The sequence below is a fragment of the Canis lupus genome, chromosome X (assembly GCF_048164855.1).
Source record: "Canis lupus baileyi chromosome X, mCanLup2.hap1, whole genome shotgun sequence".
NCBI classification, from domain to species: domain Eukaryota; kingdom Metazoa; phylum Chordata; class Mammalia; order Carnivora; family Canidae; genus Canis; species Canis lupus.
In genome coordinates, this window is record NC_132876.1 from 123,946,792 (window position 1) to 123,969,936 (window position 23,145).

At 55.4% G+C, this 23,145-nt stretch overlaps 2 long non-coding RNA genes across 4 annotated transcripts in view; one reads left to right on the plus strand and one right to left on the minus strand.

The window, feature by feature from the left end:
• LOC140627640 (uncharacterized) overlaps window positions 1–9,296 on the minus strand; it is a 39,391-nt gene extending 30,095 nt beyond the window's left edge. For all 3 annotated transcript variants that reach the window (XR_012026288.1, XR_012026289.1, XR_012026290.1), the window contains exons 1-2: window positions 6,284–9,296; window positions 4,426–4,611 (exon numbers count right to left, since the gene is read on the minus strand). This is a non-coding gene — a long non-coding RNA (uncharacterized lncRNA). The remainder of the gene's footprint in view (window positions 1–4,425; window positions 4,612–6,283) is intronic.
• A 628-nt stretch (window positions 9,297–9,924) lies between these two features.
• On the plus strand, window positions 9,925–22,861 carry LOC140628234 (uncharacterized). Its single transcript, XR_012026564.1, has 2 exons — window positions 9,925–10,411; window positions 21,562–22,861. It is a non-coding gene; the product is annotated as an uncharacterized lncRNA (long non-coding RNA).
• The last annotated feature ends 284 nt before the right edge of the window (window positions 22,862–23,145 follow it).

The window sequence follows — 23,145 nt, forward strand, 5'->3', positions numbered from 1 at the left end:
GAGACCGCAGGAAACACAGAGTCAGGAAGCCACACCACGTGTCCGGGGAAAAAGGTGATGACCGTGACCATGGGGTCCTGACCCATTTGGGAACGTGCCAGGTGACGTGGAAATTCCAGGCGACTGTCAGGAAACCAACCCAAGGGTCATGGGCACCGAGGGATCCCAGGATGACACCTACCAGACAGTGGCGGGTGGCAGTGCCTGCTGGGCAAGTGGACATGGGTCCACCCTTCAAGAGACCAAGCCGTCCGCCTTGTCCCACAGAAGGTGACGCTCTTTATTTTCAACGGTGCTTCTGCCCCGCGTAGATCGCCGTTTGGCCAACGACGTGAGGGGTGGGAAATAAATTAGAGCTTAGGACCCGTTGCTTGCGTGGAGATGTCCTGAGGGAGACCGTGGTTTCTTTTAAGGCTGCTAAGGAAAGGGTTGCGTTGCTCTAGAGCGACATTCTCAACCAAGGGCAGAAGACGGGTGGGCCCTCTCCTGTTTGATGCTGGCCTGGAAATAGGTCAGGACAGGTCCAATGGGGCAGAGCCCCAAAACAAAGGGGATTTCTGGAGTTACTGTCTTTAGGGACAAGTAGAAACTACGTAGAAGGTGGGCCGGAAATTGTCAAGAGTCCCCCCCTGAGCCACTTTCCAAAAATCTTAAATCTATGGTTGCTGGGGTCATGGGGCAGCCGTAACCAAGTATGATAAACCCAGCGGCTGAGAACGGTTCATATCTATCAGCTCTGGAGACCAGAAGTCTGAGATCCATGTGGGGCAGGGCTGGGCTCCCTCTGGAAGCTCCATGGGACGGTCCTTCCTGGCTCTTCTGTGTCTCCTCCTCTGTCTCTTACAAGGACACTTGTCATTGGATTTAGGGTCACCTTCATAGGATGAGCCCATCTCAAGACCCCTCACTTAATGGCATCTTTGGCCACATCTTTCGTCATAAAAGATCATATTCACGGGACACGGGCATGAACACGTGGACCTGATTTTGAGCAAGCCACCGTCCATCCTACTATTTTCAACACATACGAGGGATCAAACCCATTATTACTTTATTATTGCCTAGGTGAACCCCACTTCTTAAAAGTCACAGTGAAACATTTGTGGAAAGGTTACTAAGCACCAGTTACGTGAACCGCGTCTATTTCCACCACGGCCTTAGGAAGTAGGTCCTTGGTCTGTACGATGTAGACTCAATGTGCGCATCCCTCCGAAATACGTATGTGGGATGGGATGTGGAGGTGGGGTCTGGGTCCACCCCGGTGGGAGAGGATTAGATCTTGAGGATGGAGCCCCATGATGGCGTGAGTGTTCTCAGAAGAACCCGGTTGACCCTTCCTCCGTGTCGGGACACAATGGGAAGATGTCTACCTGAGAACCGGGAAGTGGATTCACACATATTGAATCTGCACACTCCTTGATCTTGCATATCCAGGGTCTACAAGCATCAGGACTAAATATCGATTATTGATAAGCTCCCTAGCCTGTGGTGCCCTGTTAGAGCAGCCCCGGAAGTGGGCCACCATCACCATCCGCACGGAAGCCTTGTCCCCATGAAGCCATCTGTCCCCATTCCCCTCGACAGCCGCGGATGGACTCTCTGCAGATAGATTTGCCTTTTTCTCCACATTTCATGCAAATGGAATCACATGTGGGCTCTTGTATGTGGCTTCTTTTACTTAGCACAGTTTTGTGGGTTTTTTGTGGGGTTACTGTCTTTAGGGACAAGTGGAAACTATATAGAAGATGGGCCGGAAATTGTCAAGAGTCCCCCCCTGAGCCACTTTCCAAAAATTTTAAATCTAAGGTTGTTGGGGTCATGGGGCAGCCGTAACCAAGTATGATAAACCCAGCGGCTGATGGGAGCAGGCGTCAGAGCTTCTCTTTGTGGCCGAGTGATATGCCCCTGTGTGGACAGACCCCGTTCTGTTTATCCATTCATCCATCCACGGACATTTGGGTCGGTTCCGACGTTTAGCTGTTGGGACTGGTCTTGCTGTAAATATTACGTATTCGAGCATATGAGTTTTTGGGTAGACCTGTGTCTTGGGTATACACCTGGGAGAAAATTGGTGGGTCATACGGCACATTTATGATTAATCTTTTGAGGAATTGACAGGATCATTAAATCTTTGTACGCTTTTAATTTCAATTTAAAGGAATTTAGCTCTGACCCCTACACTAGGAAATGAATCTTCTTTACTTTCTCCTCCTCTTCCTCCTTTTTCTCCTCCTCCTCCTTCTTGTTCTTGTTGCTCTTCTTGTTCTTGCTCTTCTTGTTCTTCTCCTCCTCCTTCTCTTTCTTCTGCTTCTCCTTCTCCTCTTTCTTCTCCTCTTTCTTCTTCTTTTTCTTCTTCTTCTTCTTCTTCTTCTTCTTCTTTTTCTTCTTCTTCTTCTTCTTCTTCTTCTTTTTCTTCTTCTTCTTCTTCTTCTTCTTCTTCTTCTTCTTCTTCTTCTTTTTCTTCTTCTTCTTCTTCTTCTTCTTCTTCTTCTTCTTCCTCTTCTCCTTCTCCTTCTCCTTCATCTTCTTCATCTTCATCTTCTCCTTTCTTCTGCTTCTTCCACTTTTATTCTCCTTCTCCTCTTTCTTCTTCTTCTTCTTCTTCTTCTTCTTCTTCTTCTTCTTCTTCTTTCTTTTTCTTCTTTATCTTCATCTTTGTCTTCGTCTTCTTCTCCCTCTTCCTCTTTTTCTCCTTCTTCTCCTTCTCCTTCGGCTTCCCACTCCTCCCAAAGGTCTTCTAGACATTTGGGTCACGATGCATGTTCAGATGACTTGGAAAATGGTCCTTCCTCGTCCACGGTGGGGACTTCCCTGTCCACTTCCTGCATCTCCATGATAACCCCGGGGGATGCAAAGATCTGTGTCGAGACTGGACACCCAGGACCATGGACTCGAGCAGCCGGGCCAGCTGGTTGTGCACCAGAGCACCTGCTGCCTTTCCCTGGTGGAGAGCCGTTGGCGCTGGGAGCTGCCCATGCAGTCAGGGGTCCACGGTCACCGTAGTGTCCCGGCCACCTGGGAGCCCCTGCGCTGGACAATTCTGGAAGTGAGAAGCAAACATCTAGCACCTGACGCGACGGAAGCTTATACGGGTCGGCAGCTCATTTCATAACAATGGGCGTAGCAGGGAGGTTAAAGCAATGCCGTGTTGTTCTTTTGGGGCCGGAGCAGGGAGAGAACCTCCATTCGTCCCCCAACCCCTCCATCCCATCCCCTCAAGATCCCACCTCGACATCACCAGTCAGTTTACTTTGTGGTAGAAGCTTAAATGCTGAAATTCTGCGGGGGCAACCAATCTTCAAACGTGGAAACCCCGCCTGAACAGGGGTGGGCACGTCCTGTTTGGCAGGTGGCCCCACAGCACAGCGTCTGCGTGCAGGTGCGCAGGTGTGCACGCGCCTCCATCAGGGCTAACGACAGCCCCCCTCCAGCACCCGGGGACCAGACTGAAAGGGCAGGCAACCCACACCCTACGGGGCCGCTAGGTGGAGCCATCAGACAGGCGTAAACCCAACTGAGGCTGTAGCGCTGTCGCCTGCATGGGGACGCGTCCCACGAGCAGAAGAACCCACAGGACACCCTCAACCCCGGAGGGGAGGGGGGTCCCCGTCAGACCCCAAACCTCACGGTGATGATTCTGCAGAAGCGTCTCCCTATGGTCCTTCCCGTCCCGAAGGAAAGCAAGCTACGGTGCTGCCAACCAGCCAGACGAACGCCCCGGGGGAGGAGGCCGCCACCGTAAAAGCATCAAAGGACCCGCGCGTAAAGCATGAATCGGTGACCCTGGACGTGGCCGACAATATGCAACAATTGCCTTGATGCGTTTTTCTGGTACCCCCAAAGGAGCACACAAAATCTGCCTTTGTAACTTGAAAATGTAGGATTTGTGTTGAAGACGGGAGTTTTCCAAAAAAAGAGAGAGAGAGAGAGAGAGAGAGAAAATCACACTTCTGTTCTGACCCACATCTCATGCCTTTTTGGAGCTTAGGACATGATTCTGTAGGAACCCTGAATTATTCTGATGGCCGACCCCCCACGGGATGGCGGGGTTCAAACCTCACCGGTGACTCTGTCCTGCTGCCCCTGTTCCCCCCCAACACCCAGTTCAGCTCTCTGGTTGGAGAAGGGGCACAAAACTACCTACCTCGGAGGGATTGGCTCTATGGGACCTATTAGAACGCCCTCAAAATGCCACCAAAGAGTCACTGATTCATGCAAAGTATCTGCTTGTTGCCCCAAGTGCCCCACAACTGCATTTGCACCCCCTGTTGGCACGTCCCCACCTCCCGTCCATGCTGTCTGATGATTGAGGAGGCTGAGCATGCGGGGATTCCTACACCAAGGCATGCGACGTTTGCAAATGATGCAGGCTTGCTCGTTGCACACCCAAGTGACAAGGCCCTGGGACAGATGCCGTTTGCTCACCTGGCTTTCCCTGCTTTCTCTCTGGAAGGGCGGGGGCGGGCAGCTCTTCCAGACCTGGACACCGTTAGCACCGCTCTCCCCATGCACCATTTTTGGACGAGCTGTCCCTGAGGGCACGTCTGTGGTGTGTGGGGGACTGTGTTCCCCTCCGATTTTCACTCCGTGTCATCTTGTACTTGTGAGATCCTGTGAAAACACGACATATACATATGGACGCTACGTGACGGTTTCCTATAGAGCCATTTCAGAAGGGACTCCTCACGCACGTGGCCATCGGCCCTCGTTCCTCCAACACGTCTCATGGCCGTTGTCCAGTTTTCCCAAAACCTGCCAAGGGTCCCCATCGACCTGAGTCAACCTGACAACATGTGGATCAACCCCCATGCCTGACGTGTCATATTCGGAGAGCGCTGGACACGTCCAAGCCCACGGGAACACACCCCCCCCATTCTGCGCACGGCATCCTGGTGCGTGAAACATGATTGATCATTAGCTGTACCGAGCACAGAGTCTAAACGGGGACGCAGCGGGGGCACCTGGGGGGCCCAGTCGCTTGAGCTTTCCGTCTCTTGATTTCGGCTCAGGCCATGACCTCTGGGTCCTGGGAGGGAGCTCCGCTCAGCACAGAGTCTGCTTCTCCGTCTCCCTCTCCTCCTCCTCCTCCACCATCTCTTTCAAATAAATAAAAATCTTAAAAAAAAAAAAAACATAAAAAAATGGAGACCATGAACCCAATGAGTCGCGTGTAGGACGCCTGGCGTCCAAGCATCACGCTCTGCTGGGTGCTCCGGCGACGGAGTCGAGGGTTAAGGTGCATCTTCCCCGGGATTGGACGCAACCGCCGTGCTTTCTGGATTCCCCCAAGCGGCACAGAGAGATAGGTCAGGATGACTCATCCTTCCCAAATCGGGAAGGGCCCCTCGCATCCAAGACGTGGACCAACACGAACTTATGCTCAATGTGCATTTCAAGAACCCATCGCTCCAGAAAGGCAGCTCAGGGCCCTTCACAAAAACTGGGGGGGCGGGGGGGGAAGAGACATAACGAGATGCCAGCCTGATTCCAAAACTTGGGTTTCCTTTCGCAAAAATAAGCCCACGAGTGTACGTATTATTTCGTCTTTTTCATTACACAAAACGTCTCGTGCTATATAGACTCTTTGGGAATTTTGTTTTATTTCTTAATATTTTATTTTTGACGCCTTAGTGAAATTCAATCTGCCAACATCTCGTATGTCATTTTTTAAATGATTAAAAACGCCCTTTCCTGTGGTGTTTGTAGTCCGCTCTCAACCCATCGCTGCTGGGATGAAGTACAAAAATACAAGCGTGCACTGAACTCTGAAGGTGGCGTGAGCTCCATGAGCATATTACTCCCGTGATGATGCGGTGAGTGTCACGGATATGCGTTTGGGGACACAGCGGTGATCCCGAGAAGGTGAGGGATGCCTCCTTGTGTGAATGAGCCCGACCTACTCGGCCGACGGGCTACCTCCGCTTCCCTTTACGTGCAAATCCTTCTAGTGTCAGGCGCATCTGGCAGCAGACAAAAATGCGACCAACCAACCTAAACCGTGTGGGTTGAAATCCCCCGAGAGCCTGTCCGTAAAACCTTCGCTTGGAGCAAACAGCCGGCTTGCCCTCCTGGCCTTTCGGTTGGTTTTCACCATTTGCTTTGTGCGTCGCCCGGAAATACCACGTCCGTGCGCACCTGAGCCCGCGCGGAGCCTTCGCGTAACCAGCCATCGTCATCGTCACCACCGTCGTCGTCACTCGGGCATCGACCAAGAATAAAAATAACCCTGATTTCAACCTCCTCAGACCGCCCGTATCTACACGCTAACCAGCCGCATACAAACCGGAGGTTCGTGAATCCCGGTGTTTTGCAAATGATTCCTGCAGCCGGGAGCTGGAACCACGGCCTCCCCGAGTCGCAAGGGGGCTGAACGTTGGCTGACTGGGCGTGAAGACCCCGGGGAGACGAGAGCCCCGAGATCGGCCGTTCTCAAAAGAAAAAAAAAAAAAGCAACCGATGAGCAGAACTTGGCCAAGCTTCCTATGATTAAAAAAAAAAAAAAAAAAAAAGCAACACATTTTCGCGTTCAAAGGGAAGCTCGGGGAGGAGCAGTTATTATTGGATTACTCGAGGCCACTGAGGCAAGAGCCAGAGAAGACGCTGTCCAGAAACGCTCGGGAGCGCTGTGGAAGCTGCTCTGTAACACGCTGGACCCGGCCCAGCGCTGTGCAGGGTTCGCCTGAGGCGTTGAACGCGGCCCGGACACCGCGCAGGTGGCCGCACATACGCCTGAGGTCGGTCCACACTGCGTGCCCCACGCCCAGCCACGTCCCCACTCGCGAGTTTGTACGTGCAACCGTGCTCGGAGGTCAACACCAACCTGCTAGGCTGCTCTGCCTTCCTGTGTTAGGTAAAGACACGTGCTCGGGTCACCTTGCAGGACCTCCGACACCTGCCCACTTCCTTTTACCCGAAGGAACAGGCCTGGCTCCCCCGTCCATGCATCCCTGGGCGTCTACGGCTCTCCATGCCTCACCTGCCGCCTGGTGTTCTGCAAACACTTCTGACTCCCACGTGTCCGTCCCCAGCCAGCCCCGCGGCGTGCACATGCACGCACATCCCAGTGAGACGAGAGCTTCCAGCGCCATCCAAAGGCCCGCCTCACATCGGGCAGGCATCGCATTCTCTTCCACCCTAAAGCTCCAGTGCAGCGCGCACGCCCCGCAGGTCACAGGCCGCGACCACCCAGGAGACAGCGAGGCAGCACCGCGATCCGGCCCGCCGGTGCAGCTCCTGTTCCCTTCCGTTAGAACGCAAGGCCCATGGGGTAAGTGAGCCAGCGGGGTGCCTTTCCCGGGACGCCCGCCTGCACTGCACACCTGCACACCTGCACACCTGCGCGTGCTGTGTCGCTCCGGGCTCTGTCGTGGGCGCCCCGCAGGCTCTCTGCACCCAGAACCAGGTGGAATGCACCACGTCAGGGACTCTGGCTCCGCTCCCTGAGCGTACTTCTGAGGAGCAGGAGCTCTGAGCGTGCAGGAGACACAGAGACACCTGGGCCAAGGGGTGTTTCCACTCAACCAGCCTTTGCCTTCCAACCAACGAACAGCTGGAGGCTGGCAATGCTCGTGTGCAGAGGGAGAAGCTGGAGCCCCTCGAACATGCACCGTATTGGCACACCTGCCTCTGGCTCAGGGCACGACCCCGGGGCCCTGGGATCGAGTCCCGCATCGGGGTCCTGGCGCAAAGCCTGCTTCTCCCTCTGCCTGGGTCTCTACCTCTCTCTCTGGCTCTGTCAGGGATAAATAAATAAAATCCTTAAAAAAAAAAAAAAGGAAAAAAGAAAATGCACAGTATTGAGGCAGACACTTCATGGTGATACCAGCAGGCCACTGGACATGCCATATATATGGAATCGAATGGGACACGCATACATATGTATGTATATGGGATGCATATATATATATAGGAATATGTAAATATTCACTAGAGATGCATATATATACAGGATCTATATGGGAGATGCATATATATATGGGATCTATATGGGAGATGCATATGTACATACAGGATCTATATGGGAGATGCATATATATATACACATACGGGATGTACATGGGAGATGCATATATATGCAGGGTCTATATGGGAGATGCATATGTGTACGGGGTCTATATGGGAGATGCATATACATATATGGGATCTAGATGGGAGATGCATATATACAGAGAGAGAGAGAGAGAGAGAGATGGGACTGAAAGCCCCCTGACTACACGTCCTGCAGCTGGCTCATTTGTCTTGCAAGGATCTTTCCTGCCCTCCCGTTGCGGCCCACCTCCCTTTCCACAGCCTGCAGAGCCAAACACAAGCCCTTGGATCCGCCCTCCCGGCTGCTGCGTGTTGCCCATGTGGGGCTCCCCGTTTGCCCCTGGTGGGGAGGGGGGTGCCCTGCTTCCTAGGCCATCCTGGGGGGACAGCCCTGCCTGGGGTGCAAGCATCGGCCAGCAGGATAGGCACGGAGCCGGCAGGGCCGCTCTGGAGGCCACTCCTGACGAACGCGTCCCCACGCTGGACCCATGCAGCCCCCCAGTACCAGCTGTGGGCTCAGGGGGAGACCGTGTCCACCTGGGCCACGTGATGTCTTCCTTCTGCGAGGCTCTCAACGTCACACATGGTGCCTGTACCTACAGGGAGTCGGGCTCACACACAGGGTGTGCACCCCGGCTCCTTCTACCTCCCCAGGGACCCGGGGATGGGGTCCTCGCCTGCATTTCTGCAGGGCTCTCTGACTGCTGCTCAGCAGGTGCACGTGACAACTGCTCTCACACACGGTGGACCGGCCAGCCGCTGCTCCCTGGTGTCGGGGGTGGTGGAGACAGGACCCAGAGCATGCTGGGCCTGAACTCCGTGCCCTCCGGCTCCGGGGTTGATGTGCTGCTTGTCTGGCACGGAGTCCTCCCCTAGGCCCCACGTCCTGCACCCCCAATGCGCCACATCCGCATCCAGGACAGTGAAGCTTAAGGCCGCCCGGCTGGGTGGGTGGGTACCCCCTGCTTTTCCTACGACTTCTGCATAAGCCTTTGCGAGGGGGGGGGTGTCCCTCAGCATGTTCTGTTGACTCGTGGTCCTGGGAGTGGGCCCACCAGGCATCAGCCCTTCATGCAGCCCAGCCTGCAGGATAGGTGTGAGTGTGAGTGTGTGAGTGTGAGTGTAAGAAGGAGCTGGGGGCAAGGTCCCTGCTCTCCTCTCCATGGCCCAGGACGGGAGCCTCCTGCCACCGTGCGGAGGGGGCTTCCTATGGAGCCTCAGAAGGCTGCCATCCCCGCCCCCCTCCCCACATCCCGCGCTGGGGTCTTCATCTGTCCGTCACAGCACAGGGCGCCCCTCTCCCCCTCCCCCCGGCTCCTGACACCCTCTGCTCTCCAGCCGCATCGCCAAGCAGCTGCTTGGACGCAATCCCGCAGCCCCCTCCCCAGGAAGAAGAAGGAAGGGGGCGCCTTCCCTGCAGCCGCCCTCCAACCTCGCCATTCGTCTGAGCGCAGCGCAGCGTGCCAGCGGCGGCGGCAGGGGAGGGGGCTCCGCAAAAGGGCCAGAAGGGGACCCCCGGGAGGGGTGGGTGGCGCGCAGAGACGGACGCGGGGGGGCCCCCCTGCAGCCTGCCATGCGCCCCCCGGGGCGGCCTGGGGCGCAGGGGTCGCGCGCAGGAGCCCCGCAGCCGCAGCGCTCCACCCCCGCCTTGCGCTCGCCCCCGCGCCCCCCGCCGCCCGCGTTCGGCCGCGCGCTGCGCCCCGCGGGGCCGGGCTTCCACCTGTCACCGCGCGCCCGCCGCCTCGCCGCCGCCCAAGTTCGCGGGGACTTGTCGGGCGCGCCGCCTCCCGCTCCCCGCCCGCGCCCGCGTCCTCGCCCATGGCCGCCGCCCCCGCCCGCCCGCCGCCCGCGCCCCCCGCGCCGCCCGCCCAGCCCCGCGGCCGCCGGGCCCGGTGAGCCAGCAGCGCGGCCGAGCGCGGGCGCCCGTCCCCGGCACGGAGCACTGCGGATGCGGCGCGGGGCCGGCGCGGGGCTCCGGGCGCGCTCGGGGGTCGTGAGCGCCGCGCCCCGCGCCCCCGCGCGCCCCCCGCCCGCCCGCGCGCCCCGCCGGGGCCATGCAGTCGCTCATCTCGCCGGTGACCAAGGCGATCCTGGTGGCTCTGTTCATCTTCGCCATCCTGCTCATCCTCTACGTGATCCTCTGGTACATCTGCCGCGATGTGGACTGCGACCACGGCATCTGAGCCCCGCGGCGCCCGGGCCCCGCCGCGCTGAGGGCGCCCCGCCCCGAGGGCCGCCGCCGCGCCGGGCATGGGGGCCGCGCGCCCCCCGCCCCGGGCCCCGCCGCGCGCCCGCCGCCGCCTGCAGCTCCGCCACCACCGCCACCGCCACCTCCAGCGCCGCCGCCGGGCCGTGACCTTCAGGATCGGAGCGCCGAGAGCCGGTGAGTGCGCGCGGGCGGGGAGCCGCAACTTCGCCGGGGCGCCGCGCGCGCTGCGGGACCGGCCCCGGGTGGGCGCTGCGCCCCGACTCCCTCCCGGGCAGGCGCCGCCCGCGCCTGGGGTCCGAGGGCGCGCGGGCGCTCCAGCCGCGGGGCCACACCTGCGCCGCGCGCGCTGCCCGGTGCCGGGGCCTCGCCCGAGGGCGCGGGGACCCGGGCGCTCAGTTTCCCCCCCACCCCGGGCAGCCCTGCGCGGCGAGAGCTGCGATTGCAAACAACACTGCACAGATCGGTGGGGAGGTGGGTGCGCCCCACCGAGGAGGCCCCCCACGAGGGGGGTGCGCAGCTCAGGAAGGGGGCTTGCTTTGGAGTCCCCGCACCCCTGCCTACCTCCCCCCCCACACACACACACACGACAGACACCAATGGGACCAACGCGAAGCTTCGCCCTCCACCAAGCGCGCCCGAGCAAGTTTGTGACTTAAATAAATAGCTCGTTAGCTAGAGAGAGAGAGAAAAAAGAAAAAAAAAAAAATGCCTCCCTTGGAACGCGGGTGTGCACAGAGGACCTGCGAGGAAAAACAGCGCGTTTCAACCGGCTGCCGATGCATGCGTCTGCAGAGACTGGGGTGCCTTCCCGGGGAATCAGGGCGAGCAGGGGGTGTGGGTCCCCCTCTGCTGCACGGGCTGCCTGCACCTCACACGCCCCCCGGGGAGGGGGACCTTGCAAAGCCTGCCCTGTGCCACGCATTCCCCTCATGCTTTTTCCCCTCCACCACTTCCAGCCGCTTGAGGGTTAAGGAGAGCGGAAAAACGCAGAGACTCCTTGTCCCCGGGAACCTTGCGAAGCCCAAAGCGGGGACCAGACTGTCTGATGCGGCGTGTGTGGGGCGGGTAGGATTGGGGCTGGCGCCAGTGTGGTGGTGTTTCTCCTGTAGTTACCGCGGGTGTGCAGACGCTGAGTGATTTTGCAACACGGGAGGGCTTGTTTCCAGGATCCAGTGCGGGAGGACGCCGGGGAGGAGGAGGAGGAAGAGGCTGGAAGGCCCATTTCCAACATGAGGAAAGGGATTTGAGAAAGCGCAGAAAGGTTTGCAGAGCCCCCTGCGCACACACCCCTAACGCTGCCACTGGTGCAAGTGCATTATTCGGGGATTCTGGGGAGCTGCCCAGATAGAGCTCCTCCGAGATACAGGGTGCATGTCTACAAGGCCCTGCCCCGAACCCAAAATCTCCCCAGGGACCCCACGCACACCACACACACACACACACACACACACACACCTCCAGCTCCACTCTCCAAACACCAACTCCGTCCCAAACAACGCCGTGGTAACGGTGCACAGCTATCTGTGAGAGCTTTGGGAGGCAGCCCCGTGCCCCAGGCACCAGGTGAGATTAGGCAGCAAGCGGAGCGTAGACGCTGGAGGACCACCTCCCAGAATGCGGGGGCCTTGGAATGGCTCCCGCAGAGGAGGAAAGGCCACCGGAGCTCCACGCGTCTGCATCCCACGCACAGCACGTGAATCGAGATCCAAAATTATACCCAACACACACACACACACATGCACACAGACACACACCCTGTGGGCTAGTCAGTCGGGGAAAGCAAGGCGACCAACACGACATGGCGTGGGTCTCGGGTGAGCCTCCCCGAGAGGAAATTGTGGTGTGTGTGTGTGTCTCCGTGTGTGTGTCTGTGTGTGTGTGGTGCAGGGGGAGCTGGGTCACTCCCAGGGCACGTCTCGGAGGGACGAGAAAACACAGTTACAATGAAAATAGTCAAAAATTATATAAGTGGCAGCCTCCAGGATTTTTCCATGTGGCCGGGTGGTCGGTCCACGCGGCGAATGATGCGACGCCTGCTGCACACGCAGGAGTTGACGCTCTGCTGACATCCGGTGACTCCCGAGGTCCGTGCACCCTGCCCCTCCGCGGGAGGGTTTTGCTCACACGCCATGTCCATCGCAACAGAGTCGTGTTGATTCGGTTTCCCGGAGAACGCGTCCCCGTCCACGAGGGGCTCCCCGGCCGCACAGGGGGCGCCGTGAACGACTATTGAGCAAAATGTCCCCACGTGAGAGTCATGAGGACATGTGCTGGCAGGGTCATCACTGCCTGAGAACACAGCACAATTCAAATGGCAGAGGCACACGTGGTACCGGAGGCTCCTGCTACAGGAACGGGAGTCCCCACCCTACACGGACCCCCGAGGAGCCCGGGATACACCGACCGGAGCCCTACAGGCCAAAGGGATCAGAATAATTCACATTCCACAGAGCCCCTCTGGGGTCTGCAAACGCCCTTTGCAGGGGGTGGCCCTCTGGGTCTATGTCACCGTCCTGGGAAGAGGCCACCGTGTTGCAAGCATCCCCGACTCCGCTCCAAACCAAGGCAGGTGGAGGCGGTTTCCTGGCCAAGGTCACACGGCTGGGAAGTGCAGGGTCATCCCCGGTCAATGACGGATTTGCACCCAGAGCTTCCGGGCCGGAGACGGGGCGCATTTCTTTCACACGTCAGCCCTCTGTCTGCTTCTGTGCAATTAGTGCCCGGTTCCCCGTCGCGTCCGTCAGGGCTCATTCGGATCCACCGGCCCCCCGGTGAGCCTCTAGATCGTGCTGACCCCGTGGGTTATCTCGTGCCTAAAAAACAAAAACACAAGGAAATTTCATTTGTTTCAAAAAACACTTCACATCCCTTAAAAATCCGTCTTGGGTCCCGTAACATAAAGCCCGAATCCACGCAGAAGGATGATCCGGGAAAAGCCTAAACAGCGTGTCAAGACAGAAATATCTACAATCTCTCACCTTCCTCATTTTCTAACGGGCAAGCAGACACACGGTGGCTTGCACCACTGCCAAAGAAATAAAATTATAACCAAAAAAAAAAAAAAAAAACCCTAAAAAACAAAGCCCGGTTTCCCATAAATAACCACGATACCTCATATTTCAGAGCGAGGCCCTCGCGTACAGGACGTGAGGCGGAAAGGGTGTGCTTCCCACAGCGGCCTGCGGTCCTCGCGGCAACCGGGTACACTCATGATCCCGAGGACACGGAGCGGGAACGTGAGGCCACACCACGAGGTTATGTAACTTGCCCGGGATCGCCAGAAAATCGGCGATCGTCTCCAGGCCGCTGAGTGCACGCACGCACGCACGGCCGTGTGCAAGGGGTGTGTACCTGCGTGTGTAAACAAAATCTCACATCCGGGGCCTCTCCCCAAAGTTTTACATTGTGTTTCTGTTGTCAGCCACTGTTTCTCTGTTAAGTGGCTTTTTTAATGGGATACAAACAACCACTTACCATATATTTCTAAGTGTGCACACCCAGGCCTCAGTGGGGAAAAATAAACAACGTTGCACCGATTTCTTCATTAATATGGATAACCAGCATAGGAATGGGGGGGAAAAGATGGAATTCAGGAGGGTGGCCCCAATTTGGAAGCTGATTATTCACATTTAACAATAATATTTCTGTTTTAACTTTTTTTTACGGGTGACAAAATACTGTATATTTCTAAGTAGTGCACACGCAGGTTTTACTGGAAAAAATAGACAAGTTTGCACCAATTTCTTCATTAATATTGATGACCAGCATACAAATGGGGGGGGAAAAGAATGAATTCAATAGTGTGGCCACTTTTTTTAAGCTGCTTATTTGGGTTTAACAATAATATTTCTGTTTTAAGTTGTTTTTTTTTTTAATGGATGACACAATAACCACTCACTATATATTTCTAAGTAGTGCAGACGTAGGTTTCGGGGGGAAAAAATAAACAACTTTTCACCCATTTTTTAAAATAATATTGATAACCAACATACAATTGGGAGAAAAAAGAATGAATTCAGGAGTACAGCCAGGATTTGGGAGCTGCTTATTCGGGTTTAGCAATATTTCTCTATTAAGTTATTTTTTTTTATGGATGACAAAGTAACTACTTGGTATATATTTCCAAGAAGTGCACACTCAGGTCTCAGTGGGAAGAAATATACAACTTTGGACCCATTTCTTCGTTAATATTGATAACCAGCATACGAATGGGGAGAAAAAGAATGAATTCAGGAGTGTGGCCACGTTTTGTAAGCTGCTTATTTGGGTTTAGCAAAAACATTTCTCTTTTAAGTTTTTTTTTTTTTTTTTTGGTAGATGACAAAATACTGTACATTTCTAAGCAGTCCAGACATGGGTTTCAGTGGAAAAAAATAAACTTTTTACCCATTTCTTTGTTAATATTGATAACCAACGTACAAACGGGGGGAAAAAGAATGAATTCAGGAGTGCGGCCAGGATTTGGAAGCTGCTTATTCGGGTTTAGCAATAATATATATCTTTTAAGTTTTTTTAATGGGTGACAAAACAACTACTTACTACATATTTGTCAGTAGTTCCCCACCAGGTCTCAGCGGCAAAAAATATACAGGTTTTCACCCGTTTCTTCATTAATATTGATAACCAGCCTACGAATGGGGAAAAATAAGAATGAATTCAGGAGCGCAGCCAGGATCTGGAAGCTGCTCATTTGGGTTCAGCAATAATATTTGTCTTTTAAATTTTTTTATAGATGACAAAATAACTGCTTACTATATTTCTAAGTAGTGCACGTCCAGGTCTCAGTGGGAAGAAACACACAACTTTGCATCCATTTCTCCATTAATATTGATCCAGGATGGGGTTATTGTGCAGTTGCTAAACCCGAATCTCATTGCTAAAACTGATAACAAATAGGAAAAAAAAAAAAAGCCAATGAATTCAAGAGTGTAGCCACATTTGGGAACCTGGCGGTCATGGTCCTGGTGCCAGGGGAAAAAAAAATTGTTTTAGAGCAATGTTGTCTTAATGCTTTATGTTTTTGAACCTGAGAATGGGTTTATGAGCGCTGAGTGGATGGACTTTGGATCCTGTGTCGTTGACGGACGGTTCCCGGGACACCTGTCGTGTGGCTCCTGCGGCCTTGCTGCCCTGGAGGGTCTGCAACGGGGCAAAGAGGGGCGTCCTGCGATCCGCCACTTCTTGGGAAGGATCATTAATAGGAAGGAAGAGATTCCATGCGCTTGTGGAGATCAGAGGAAGGGAAGCAGGACACCGGGCATGCAGGAGGGGGCGTGCGTGACGCCAGCAGAGCGGCTGGCTGTCCTTCGGCGGAGAGAACGTCCTCAGTGTTACCATTCAAAGGTCGGGCCCAGGCTGCCCCACACGTGGCCAGGCGGTGCTCGCTTGTGGGGCCGTTGGCTGGGGCGTCACCCGGGGCAGGGGGCGCTCGGGGGCGAACAAGAGAGCGTGCATCCCAGCTCTTAGTCCCCGAAGCCCGCGGCCCACGCATCCCGGGTGCACGTCCCCGAGACACAGGACTCCTTGGCAGAAGCAAACGTTTTAGCATTCAACAGAAGTGACGTTGGGCGATTAAGAACACCCAGGACGTCTGATCTTTGCTTCCAAACCTCTTTTGAGTTAAAAAGAGGAGAAATAAAAAGGAATGCCACTCGGTCGGGGGAGGTGGACAGCTCTCACTCGTGTCTTCTCGCGCCGAGCGCTGCGGCCCAGATGCTCACGTTTCGGGGGCTGGGTTGCAGGTGCCTCTTAGAAAGTGGGGGGCGGGAGGGTGATGGCCAGCACGAAGGTGCGGGCCGAGGGGGGCAGCCAGCCCAGATGGGTCGTGTGGGTCACGCGGAGCTGCAAGGGGAACGTGCGACAGCGCGTGGACGTGTACGTGAACGTGGAAGGGTGCCGTCGGGCACGGGAGGCGGGAGGTGCCAGGGAGCCCGCGGCTGCCCATCTTGCCCATCCCCGAGGCCCCGGCAGCAGGAGCGGGAATGCGTCAAGGCTTGCAACGAGCAAAACCATCCCGTGCAACGAGACACACGCCTGGAGGGGACTTGCAGACAGGGGGTCCGTCCGTCCCCACGGGGACTCGCCGGCGCCCGTGCTCCCCGTCTCTGCCACGTGCGGTGGCATCTTTCAAGCCACGCCAGCCCTGCTGAGGCCCCCACACGCACGCGGTGCCTTCCGGGCGGACGCCAGGAGCTTTGGAAAAACCTCAGCCTCGTTGGTCGGAGCCAAGTCCGGGAGGGGAAGGAGTTTGCGAGCCAATTTAATAAATGTGGCTTTTAAGCTCAAAATAGTGTGAGCGTAAGGGGAGGGCTGGGCAGGGCGGGGAGGCCGTTCCAAAAGGCTTCCAAAAATACCGGGCTGCTTTGAATCTGCGGGCGGCCCCGAAGGGAAAGGTCAGCCACACTTGTGCGCAGGCCGGTTGTTCCCTACATTCTCTCCATTCACACTTTCCCTCCGAGTGGGGGCTGGGAGCGAGCGCCGCGGCGGGCTGGGCGCCTCCCGTGGCCCTGACTGTTGGCCGCGACTCTCACGCGAGCCCTGGGGTGAGCCGTCAGCTGGTTGTCCCCGCGCGGGTAGGAGCGCCGCGGTGGGAGCTGTGACCGTGGAGACCCGAGGGCCTGCGGCCAGGGGCCCCCCTGTGTGTCACCCACCCTCGGGCCAGACTCAACCTGGCGTTCCGTGCACCTTTGCCCCCGTGGGACCCAATGCGTGGCGATGGACCTGAGCCCGGAGGCGATCGTGGAGCATCACTCCCAGAAGACGTGCACCGCCGCCGCCCTGAGTGCCCCTGCCCCACGGAGCGAGTCTCAACAGGATGACCGTGTCGGGACGCTCAGCCGCCATCGACGGTGAAGCAGAAAAATTTGGAGACAACAAGCACGACAGGAAAAATCAAGTGCGTCGTAGCGTGGGGAAGATGGGGGGGCACACAGGTGGACGTGTGAGTGTAGACTTTTGCTGCGGGGAACAGGGTGGTAACAAACTGACACAGAGTGGCCACTAACTGGCGCCGAGTAGTAACAAACCGGCACAAAGTGGTAACAAATCGGCACACAAGCTTCCGTCTGAGAACTCGGAGACACGCCCTGAGCACGCTGGGGGATTTGTGTTTGCTCGTGTGCGGTTCATCTGCGAGAAATTCCGTGTGGGCCCACACAGCTGCACGCAGGTGGGCTGAGCAAAACACACACGTGCGCATGCACCTCTCTCATTGTGATTTCTGTCCACCCGGGACCGGCTGCCCTTCCCGGGTGCAGGTACGAGCTGCACACCCTCGGGATTTGTCCAAGCCCACGAACAGACGTGTCCGGGTACGCGGCCACGTGCATTCTAGTGCGTGCCCGTCTCTTGACGCACCGAGTACTGGCAAATCCGCGCTCATCCTTTGCTGAGATTCCTATTTCTTCCCCCGCCCCCCACCATGCATCGGTGACACATTTCTCCGGTATCATGACCCTAATGCCATGTCCCTGTAAACGATTTGGTCATTATTGCGGATTTGCGTGGCACCGTGATTCCAAGAAACACACACATCGCCTTCTTGCAGAACCGACCGACCCTACACACTTTCCTTTGTGTTGATTTATTTTGTTTTAATTTTCTGCTTCTTTTTTTTTTTTTTTCTTTTCTTTAGGCAGAGCCCCGGATCCTAATGCTCTGGAGAAGCTCACATGTCACTGTGCAAAACAGGAATTAGCGGTTTGAGGTTTTCCTCTGTCCGGGGGTTCTTTCTCTTTTTGTCATATCGTTGCGTTTCTAGGGTGCAGAGCCATGAGGAGGGGCTGTCTTATACCAAAGGAATTATATTTAGGAAATAATTATTCTTCTCCTGGAATAAAAAAGTCCCCTAGGCCGCGTCTCCAGCACTCGGGGTTTTATTTAGTCCAGCGTGCTATAAAGAGAAGCTGCTTCCTCTCCGAGCCGGGTGACCTGTTTTGAAGCCTACATTTCCCCACTCCTGGCGGCATCCCCAGTGGAGGGAACTTCAGCCAACCGCGTCTCTGTCTCCGAACAAAGCAAAAACGAGGGAGGTCCAGATACTAACCTAGAAATCATCTGGGGTGCCCCGTTTAGTCATTAGTTGCGTTCCGGAGTGATGGCTTGTCTGTCGATCCCAGGTGGCGGGCTCACCGGGTAAGGCGGGGCGGGGCCGGCCTTTGACCAAAGCTTCATTTTGCGCGGGATCACCCGTCATTGTCACCCAGGGGCAGTGTGTGTGCGTGTGTGTGCATGTGTGTGCGCGTGTCTTGAACCCTGTTGTTCGCGTGTTTGGACAAAGACAAAACAAAACTCGTGTGCACGTCAGAGGGATGGCAGCACGTGAACCGCGCTTATCTCCTTGGTCCGACGGTTATCTGAGGCCTCTGGGTCCCTATGCAATACTGCACTGAGATAATTTATCAAGAAATCAACGAAACACCCAGTTTGGAGGAAACGGTAGAACTGGGAATTGGGCAGTGGGGCCCCTGCTCCAGTGTTTAGCTCAGTGGAAACCGTGTCTCGTCGCTGCTGCGGTCCGTGGCTTCCAGACTGGAATCGGCACACCCGGGGCGGGGGGGGGGGGGGGGGGGGCGGGTGGTGAGGGGGCTGAGAGGAGCCCCCTGCCCGTATGCAACTCAGATGTTCTCAGGAGGAGGATCTTGCCCCAATTTGAGAGGCTGCCCCGATTCTGAGAGGTGCCGTTGAGACAAGGAGGTAACGGGAATAAAGTCAAGGTGCGGGCAGCCGGGTCCCTTACGGAAGTTCTGGAAGAGGATCCATGCTTGCCCCTTGCTGCCATCATTTCAGGATGGCGCAACCATCCCAGGGCCTTCTTCTGGGGACAGCTGGGAGGGGACCAGCTATTCGCAGGGCTTCCTTGAGGGTCAGAGGAGAGGAATCCAACCAAGAACAGGACGGGTGAGAACTCTAGACCTGCTCTGGCTGATACTGTAGCCCGCAGCCGCAGCGGCTACCAAGCACTTGGAGGTGGCTACACCCACCGAGCGCCCCGGGGTTTTAAATTGTGCTGAATTTTAATTGATTCCAGTGCCACTCCTCACGTGGCTTGTGGTCACCACCGAGGCCCCTCTCCTGGTCATGTAGACACCGTCTCCTCCTCGTGTCCTCACGTGGTCGTCCCTCTGTGCATCTCCATGTCCTCATCCCCTCTTCTTATAAGGACCCCAGTCCTATCAGATTAGGATCTATCCCCAGTGGCCTCATTTTGCCTTAATCCCCTCTTTAAAGCCCCCTATATCCCAACAGAGTCCCATTCTGAGGTCCTGGGGGTGAGGGCTTCAATACGTGACTTTTTGAGGGGGACACAATTCAGCCTATAGCAGTCACTTAAAACCTTTGCTGACCTCCTTCCCTGGTCCAGGAGCCGCAATATCTGCCAGATGTGGCTCATATTCCCTGAGTGTAAATTCCCGGTTGGGGAGACGGCAAGGTTATTTGATAATAGCGGTACATTTTGATCCACGCTGGAACAGAAGTCTGGGCAGGCTGCCATGAAACACCTGGTAGACAGACCGCTCAGTCTCTGTGCTACAGAAACATGGAGTTGGAACCCAAGTAGGGCCGGGGCGGGAAGTGGCGGCGAGGTTTCTCAGAGGACATGACCCCCGGTGGAGCCCTGAAGGGCAAAAAGCGGTCCTCCAGAGGGCCTTCCAGGTCGAGAGAGAGCGTGCACACGCACGCAGAGACGCGCATGCTGTGCCCGGGTCGGGAGGCGCTGCAGTAGTTTCTGCTCCACACGTCGTGGTCCGGAAGCCAGTGAGACCTCATCGTCATGCCCCACTTGGGAGCCCCCAGGCCCTGGGTCCGGCTTGGTCCTACAGGTTCAGAACATCCTATCTGGGAAAAACTTTGCGCCACTTTCTGTCCAAAGTGGAGGGGCTCGGGGTCAATGGGCATGAGAGGCACGGGGGTGGGCAGCTGCCTGTCTGGCCAAGTGACCTCAGAGAACATTATCAACCACCTCTACATGTGGTTGTTCTCTACATGTGATATTCCTGGCTGGGGGACGGGCCCATACAACGTGAGTGGGTTTACACATGACCAGAGGATCTGCTTCTTTGATGGATGGTTGCTTTTTGGGGTGGGAACCCCAAAAAAGAGATTAGCAGGGACTGGGAGTGCCCCACTAGGCTACACGGAATGTCTCCTAAGGCTTGAGATGGCCCAGATGGCCAGATCTTGGTTCCACTTGGTCCAACCATATGCAGAATAGAAACAATCCAAGAACGGAAAATTCTATTTATGAAGGCGCATGTCAAGCCCCCTCCTGCCTTTTTTGTGAAGGTAAATCCCAGACTTCTATTTGGGTGTCACTACTTCTAACCTAGTGCCCTTGACCTGCCCTGGGACCCATCCAGGACGCCATATTTCATTAGTTGTCATGTCTCCTTAGGTTCCTCTCGGCTGTGATGCTTCTTCGACAATTTCTTGAGGAATTCCTCATATTCCTTGTTCTTTTTTTTATTTTTTTTATTTTTTTTTCATATTCTTTGTTCTTGATGACCTTCACAGCTTTGAGCAGGACTGGTCAGGCTTCTTCTTTTTTTTTTTTTTTTTTTTTTTAAGGATGTCTTCTATGGGGATTTGTCTGAGGTTTTGGCCATGAGCAGACTGGGGTGATTGGTTTCTGAGGGGAGGACCACAGAAATGAAATGCCATTCTGGGCACATTTTATCAAAGGTACCTACTGTCAGCATGACTTACCGCTGTGGGTATTGATCGTCATCATCTGGCTGAGGTTCTATTGGTCCAATTTCTCCTCCTCTTCCCATACCTTTTGGAAGGAAGTCACTGTGTACAGCCCACACTTAAGGATTAGGAGTTTACCTTCTTGAGGGTGGAGGCCCTACGTCAGTTATTTGGAATTCTTCCGCACGGGACATTTGTCTCTTCTCCCTCATTTGTTGGTATGATGCAATCATGCAGGTGCATCGGTATGGGCTCCTGTGGATATTTATTTTACCTGTTGGGTGACAACCCAATGGCATTTCATTTTTATTCTCAAAGTGTCGCGGTGTTGGCCATTGGGCATCTCTTTCGGGGTGGCTTCTGCGTCCCTTTGACATGTCCCCAAACATTTTGGGTTTTGAGCGTCTCCTCGCTTTCTAGGACTACAAGATGCTCCAGGCACATCCTTCGTCTTTCAAGTGTGAGTCCTGGAGCTAGCCAGTTCTCCAGGGAGCCCCGGTTTCTTTGATTTGAGCTTGCGTTAGGAACCAAGATGTGGACACTGGGTGAAGTGGCTTCTCAGTAGCCATGAAGACTGCTCACCTGTTTTTCCTCTTACACATTTGTTTTCTTTCTTTCTCTTTCTGCCTGTTTAGGGCCCCTGAAGGGACGGAGAGCTCCGGTGGCTGTGGAGCCTTTGTTCACCTGTTCTCCAGGTACAAGTCAAGAGGTTATGAGAACATCTCCATCGTGGGCCACCGGCAGGCCAGGACTCCAATGTAGAGGGGTGGATCCCTGGAGGTCACTGCTCAGCCCTTTTCTGGAGACTGCCAACCAGCATGCCATCCCAGCTGCGTTGTGGGGGTGAAGGGTGGGGTGACCACCAGTGAGGGTGAAGGCCACCCCCCTGTCACTCATCTTGCCAAGCCATTACCAGGCGGTCAGGACTCATGGGCAGTGTCTCCTCCGGGGCCATGCTGGCATCTGTAACCTCCACACACCCCAGTGGTCCCATCCAGCCATCCCTGCCCACCCGCCTGGCCCACTCTGTTGTGAAGTTCTCATCAGCCTTCCCCTTGTGCATAGTCGTAACTCACAGGGGCTCCAACGCCCGTAGGGCAGCCCATCGGAAGTGTCTCCTCTTATTCCCGGCTAGAGACGTCCAGAGGACAATCAGCTTCAGATCATACCATCGGTAAGGTAGGTGCAACTGGGGCCTGACACACTTCATCTCAGAAGCAATCCATGCTGTAAAAAAAAAAAAAAAAAAAAGTACATGAACCGCCCCCAGTGCTTTCTGGCCTCCTCCTGTGTGCAGAGCAAATGCTCAAAGGAAGAGACACAAGGAACTCCCCATCCCCCTTGTTGCCAAGATATCCCAGATATCTTTGTCAGTCTGTTGCAAGGAGAAGGAACCGCGCTCTGGAAGAAACCGAGTGACCCCGTAAGACACAGACTGGAGATTTTGCACATGGAAGAAGAAGAGAGTTGTGGAAAATTCTAGAAACACGCCTAGCGTTAGTTACATTTGGACTCTCTACAATGCATCAGGCACTTTCTAAATGGCATCATGTGGCAAACGTTGCATTGCCCTCCGTCTGGCAGCCACGAAGGACTTTGAGGTCGTTTTCCTCTGCTTGGTTGAAAACCCGAGGGAAACCAGATGACAATTCAGGTGGGCCCTGCCACGCGGGGCGTGTACGCGTCTCCATGAATGTACTCGGCGGTGTGCAACCCGGCAACGCCCACCCCACCCCCCATCCTGTCCGTATGCACCCTGGTGAGCATTTTATACACTCTCCTCTAACGCTACCATCGTTCTGTCTCGCAGGTGTGATGTATGGCGCCTCCGTGTCGTCCTGTCATAGCTTCCGCCTCCCCACGCGGAGGGAGGCCACAAAGACAAAGCTGAGACATTATGGCTATTCCAGAAAATAAAATATTTTTGAAACCGCACGGCGTAGGTACAGATCTTTGTGTCATTGTGGTAACACAAGTGTGGCAACCGTGCCCGCCAGCACGGTAGCGCTTGGGACACGCAGAGAGAGGGTTCAGTGTCCCTGCAGACGGGCCAGGGCAGGAAGGCGTTGATCACATGAGGCTGGCATCGTCTAGTCTCTGCGTGCTTTGCAGAATGAGACACCTCCCGAGTGCTTCTGATAGGTGTGAAAGGGTGTTGTTTCTATTAAAACAACCAGGATGAAAAAGCAACGGCAGACACTTGGTTTTGAATTTAACAC